The 6,145-nt window shown below is 42.0% G+C and overlaps 1 pseudogene; it reads right to left on the reverse strand.

Moving 5' to 3' along the window:
- Positions 1 to 3,892: 3,892 nt before the first annotated feature.
- On the reverse strand, positions 3,893 to 4,273 carry LOC114207651 (large ribosomal subunit protein P2 pseudogene; annotated as a pseudogene).
- Positions 4,274 to 6,145: the final 1,872 nt, after the last annotated feature.

Genomic DNA, 6,145 nt, shown 5'->3' on the forward strand with positions numbered 1-6,145 from the left:
AATTAGTTGATTGCAAGAGAAGCAGTACCAGGGTTTTTTTGTTAATTAATTAATTGGTTAGTTAATTAATTAATTTAAGTGATCTCTACACCCAATATGGGGCTTGAACTCACACCCCTGAGATCAAGCGTCGCATGTTCCTCTGACTGAGCCAACCAGGGGCCCCTGTTCTCTTTTTTATGGTCTAGGGTTAATCCCGCTAAAACTAATCCTGCTGGGGAAAAAGGTGAATATACGTGTCTTTAAGCAATCAGACTTGCTACAGACATTCGAAAGCTTTGTCTGCAGTACATCTAGCTTCCACAGCTCTTCCTGAGAGGGAACCCCCAGGTTCTTCCAACTCTTCCTCAGGTGGTGTAATCTGCACCGACTTTTTTTTTTTAAGATTGTATTTATTTGATAGAGAGAGCACAAGCAGTGGGAGAGGGAGAAGCAGGCTCCCCACTGAGCAGGGAGCCCGACGCGGGACTCGATCCCAGGACCCTGAGATCATGACCTGAGCAGAAGGCAGACGCTTAACCATCTGAGCCACCCAGGCGCCCCAGCACTGACATTCTTGAAACTTGTCGACAGCCAGTGCTCCCAACACATTGTTATATCCCAATGAAGCTGGGTGATCAAATCAAGTTACCAAATGGCTTTCTATACACGTGTTCGTATTTCCTTTAATAATACAGTGGGATTATACTTATTCTCTAATTTAGTGTGCAAGTCCTCATTGCTACTGTGTCAACTATGGGCCTGGCCTTGTTCACAGTTGACTCCTTGTTCACAGTTGAAATTCCTGAAGGAGGTGTGTGTGTGTGTGTGTGTGTGTGTGTGTGAAAGAGAGAGAGAGAGAGATTGAGAGAGAGAGAAAGAGAAGATGGTGGCATATCTAGAGATGGTTAGGTTTGTGGCCAAGTTTGATTTCTCTATTCTCCTACTCTTCCTGGGCCAAGGAGGAAGACTAGATAACATTTCCTCAGGCTGAATGTCTGTGGGGCTCCTGACACTTTTCTGCTACAAAACATGTGGAGTTGTGGGTACTACAAGACATCATTCTGTTGCCTACCCCAATAGTTTCACTTTTTTTTTTTCAAGTAAGCTTTATGCAGGGCTTGAACTCAGGACCCCCAGATCAAGAGTCACATGCTCTATGGACTGAGCCAGCCAGGGACCCCTGCCTATACCACTAGTAAAGAAAACCCCGGTGTACTTTAGCATGCAATATTGATCAAGATGGGGGAGGTTTCTTGCAGGTAATACTCTTTCATTTTACAAGATAGATAGACATTCTGCTAAGAAATAAAATGGTTAATATATTCGGAATAATCACTAATACTTATTAGTACTAAAAGCTTCTGATCCATGAAGCCATTAAATTTACATCAAACACCTAACAAACTAATTATAATATTAATGGGGAGAGAAAAAAGTATGTTGTAGAACTTTTTATTAATTTATTTTTTCAAAAATAGCATTACTAGATACAAAATATTATCTATGTTTAAACATTCCAGGCACGAGGCAAGTGATTGCATTGTCGGGGAAAAACCGCCTCCCCTCAAGTTAATGGCTGATATAATGATGCTCTAAGCCCCCATTAGCTATCCATTCTGATCTCAGATTAATAGGGCGTAGCCATGAAACTGGAATTGGCTGCTGTCTCCATATTACCAGTTTCAACTGCAGAAGATGACCAGTAATCACTTTATCACAGAGAACAGTAGAAGTCAGGGAGAGATGGTAATTAACATCTACCAGGATCATATCATATATATGTGTGTGTGTGTGTACACATGTGTGCAACACATACACACACCGTTGTTTATTTGTTGACTTTTCACCTGTCTGTCGTCTCACAATAGAGGATGAAATTTTCAGGGGTTTTCACTTTAAACTTATTTTTATCCCCTCAGTACCCAGTCCAGGACTTGGAATTCAGCAGGTGTTTAATACAAAGAAATTGTTGATACATAATGATGACTCTAGCAGCCAAAGGCGAGGCCAGAGGGCATTTACCTGTCTGTTTTGTACCCTCTCTACCTTGAGAGAGCCCTTACTTTGATCTCTTGTCTACCCATCCTGTTTTCTCCTCTCCACCTTCCAATCTGTTTTTTCATGCTGCTATTAAATTTAGTTTCTAGAAACCAAATCTATAACATATAAAGGCCACAGGATAAAGGCTTCACAGCTTAGCTTGGTGTTTACAGTTGTACAACAGTGCTTTTCAAACTTTAATGTGCATACAAAACACCTGGGGTTTTCAGAATGCAGATTCTGAACTGGTCGGTCTAGGGGTGAGGCCCAAGCATTTGCATTGTTAACAATATCTCAGATGATGTGGATGCTGCAGGTCCTGGGACCACATTTTGAGTGGCAAGTTTCTACAACATTGGGCCTGGCCCAGGTGTTAAATGCCTTGTTAGCTTCATCTCAATTCACTCCCTACTCGGTACCCTATATTCTAGCAAAACTGTTGTTCTTGGCATTCCTTGGCAATTCTCCGACTTGTGCTTTGATTCACGTTATACCCTTTCTGCTTGCTAAACCATTACTCATCCTTCCAGACAGCTCAAATATCACTCTGTGAGGACTTCCAGCTCAGCTACCGCCTCCCTGACCAGCTAATCCCCATCTACCGAGTTCTCACAGCATTTTGCTAGTACTAATGTTTAGCATTTATTACAAGTTATCATAACTGTTTGTTTACATGATTGTCTTTGCAGCTAGACCATGAGCTACGCAGGGCAGGGGGCCAGCCAAGCCTCAGCCACCTTACAATCTCAGCACCCAATAGCACACACACTAGTTCTTTAATAAATATTAAATGAATTGAATTGAATGGGTTTTTCATTATCAGTCTTCTGCAGAAGACTTAATGATGAATGTTTTGAGACAAAAACGTATCTTGACAGAATTGAGGGGGGTGTCACAGGGGATCATAGTCGCTGATGTTAAATGATAATTAAAATGCTGTAATGGGAATCACAGTTGTTATGATAAACTATAATTATATTAATAATATTAATAATATTACTAACATTATTATCATCTGTGATAATTGATTATAATTATTATTAAAGATAGCTATTATTTATCTACTGAATTCTGACTATGTACCAAGCACTTGCTAATCATTTAGATATTTTTTTACAACCTATATTTTATTTATTTATTTTTAAGATTTTATTTATTTGACAGAGAGAGACAAAGCGAGAGAAGGAACACAAGCAGGGGGAATAGGAGAGGGAGAAGCAGGCTCCCCGCTGAGCAGGGAACCCTATGCGATGCGGGGCTTGATTCCAGGCCCCCAGGATCATGACCTGAGCCGAAGGCAGAAGCTTAACTACTGAGCCACCCAGTTGCCCCTACAACCTATTTTTTTAGATAAGTACATAGACACAGAGTTTAGAGGATAGATCCAATGCTGCATCCCCAGGGAATGATAGAGTTGGGATTTGAAACCCAACTTTTGGATCCAGCCCATGCTCTTAGCCATTTTTCTGATGCTGGAAGGATAGCCTGGCTCTAGGGCTCTGCTAAGTATGCTTCCTAAAGCATTCACCAATTTTTTTTGAAGATTTTATTTATTTATTTGAGAGAGAGAATGAAAGAGAGAGCATGAGAGGGGGGAGGATCAGAGGGAGAAGCAGACTCCCCACTCAGCAGGGAGCCTGATGTGGGACTCAATCCCGGGACTCCAGCATCATGACCTGAGCCGAAGGCAGTCGCCCAACCAACTGAGCCACCCAGGCATCCGCATGCGCCAATTATATGTACTCTAAGTGCAGTGGGGTTTCCCTCCAGGGCAGGGATCCTATGCCCTTTCTGTGCTTTGGACTCTTTTGGCAGTCTGCTGATGGTTATAGACTGCTCAGAACATTAAAAAAAATTTTTTTTTCTTATGTTAAAAGGGTTTTATTTGCAGGAGAACGGGACCGTAATGGAACAAGTCAAATCCCATGTCGTCAACTGACTCTTCTGACTCCTTTTTCTCCTCTTTCTTCTCCTCTGCTGCTGCTGGGGTGGAACCAGCCCCAGCAGGAGCTGCAGATCCTGGGACAGCAGGGACAGCCACAGCCCCACCAGCGGGCACACTGGCCAACTTGCCAATACCCGGGGTGATGACATCTTCAATACTTTTCTGTTCAGTTCACTGACGACCTTGTTGAGTCGGTTATCATCCACCTTGATGCCCACGCTGTCCAGAGTCCTCTTGATGCCCTTGGCATCGAGGGGAGGCATTGCCCCTGAGGGTGGCCAGCAGGTAGGAGGCCACGTGGCACATCTCCGTGGCATCAGGGACTGAAGGGCTTTTTTTTTTTTTTAAGTAGGCTCTACACCCAACCTGGGGATTGACCTCACCACCCCAAGATCAAGAGTCATATGCTCTACTTACTGAGCCAGCCAGGTGCCCTTCCTCAGAGCATTTTTAAATGCATTAAAAATATGTAGAATTGCAAAGGAAACCAATTAACTGAATATGGCTATCAAAATAATAAAAAAGTTGTGATACAGCAATATGTACCTTTCTTTATTAATGCCTTAAAAATACAATCTAGCAATTACTCTAGTAATGACTTTAATTCTGAAGTATTGATGGGCCTAAACAATATTTTGAGATATATGCAACTACTGAAATGTGAAAATCTGTGATCTCTCTCTATTCAAGACAAAGTCACAGGCACTGCTCAAGGTACTGAAGTTTGGTGTCTATATTCATAATGGAAGAAAAGGCTATATTTCTCTAAGAGGTGAGTGCAATTAAAGATGTGATTTTTTTTTCTTCCATCTGAGTTCACGGGCCCCCTCCCCTGAACTCTAAGTACAAACACTTTGTATATGTATATGTGAGGACTGGTCCTATGAATTTCAGATTAAGAATCCATGCTCTAGAGAAGAGGGATTTTCTGCCTTTTTGAAGAGATTGGAGTGCTCAGAGATAGAGGTGAGTCAGGTCGAAAAAAAATTGTCATGTGCACAGAAATGGTAAACCAAAGTCAGTGGTAAGAGGTACATAGTGAAGCAGTATAATAAAGGAGGAAGAAGAGGAGAAACCTAGCAGCATTAGAGCCTTGCAAAAGGTAAGCAGCTCTTCCTCTATGGAGTGAACCCAGAGATGTTCAGAAGAAGATGGTGAAAGAATACTTGGAGGCATCTTAAAATGTACCTACAAGTCTTAACAATTAGAAGAAATTCTGTAGCTGTCCCCAACAGAAAGAGGCACATTGTGTTGTTACTATACTGAGGAGCACAAAGGGATCTGTGCCTGAAGTTGTCATGGCGGGGTAAAGTGGGCGGTGTCCGCATCTTCTTGAATTATACAGTGATATATAGCTAGGGTCATAAACCCCACGACCCTCTATCTACTTCAACTGATTCAAATGGGAACAAATGACACAGTACAAATCCTAACCTAGTATATATCTTTATCAACTTTGAAGAGATAGGCTTGGAGGCACAGGTGGTATTTTGATCACTCTAAATTGCAAGTTTGTCATTCCAGTGGTATCAAATGCCTCCATCTGGCATTCAAGTACACTAAGATCTGATCCTTTTTTTTTTTTCCTCTTAGGGCCTGTAGCCTTTTCTCATGCACTTTATATTCTTGGCAATTAGACCAATCAAAATTCTTTGCCAACTTCCAGTTTATTCTTTTTTGCAAATTCCAGCACCAGTAATGTCTTTTCTCCTAATCCTATCCAACCTTTATTTGATTTTTTTAAAGATTTACTTATTTATTTTAGAGAGAAAGAGAGAGAGAGAGCACGAGTGGGAGGGGCAGAGGGAGAAAGAGAGGGAATCTCCAGCAGATGTTGCACTGAGCACAGAGCTCAACATGGGGCTCAATCTTTATCTTTTTTTTTTTAAGATGTTATTTATTTGACAGAGAGAGAGAGAGCGCACAAGCAGGGGGAGCAGCAGGCAGAGGCAGAGGGAGAAGCAGGCTCCCCACTGAGCAAGGAACCCAATGTGGGGCTCAATCCCAGGACCCTGGGATCATGACCTGAGCCGAAGGCAGATGCTTAACTGACTGAGCCACCCAGGTGCCCCCAGAGCATTTTATCTTTATTTATCTTATGATATTTAGCTTTCTTTGTTGATGCTATGGACATCAACAGTTGTGGCCTTTGAAGAAAAAACATACTAGAAAAAAATG

This window comes from Eumetopias jubatus, unplaced genomic scaffold (genome assembly GCF_037043125.1).
Source record: "Eumetopias jubatus isolate StellerSeaLion01/CBP00866 unplaced genomic scaffold, mEumJub1_p1.0 scaffold_7, whole genome shotgun sequence".
In the NCBI taxonomy this organism is placed as follows: domain Eukaryota; kingdom Metazoa; phylum Chordata; class Mammalia; order Carnivora; family Otariidae; genus Eumetopias; species Eumetopias jubatus.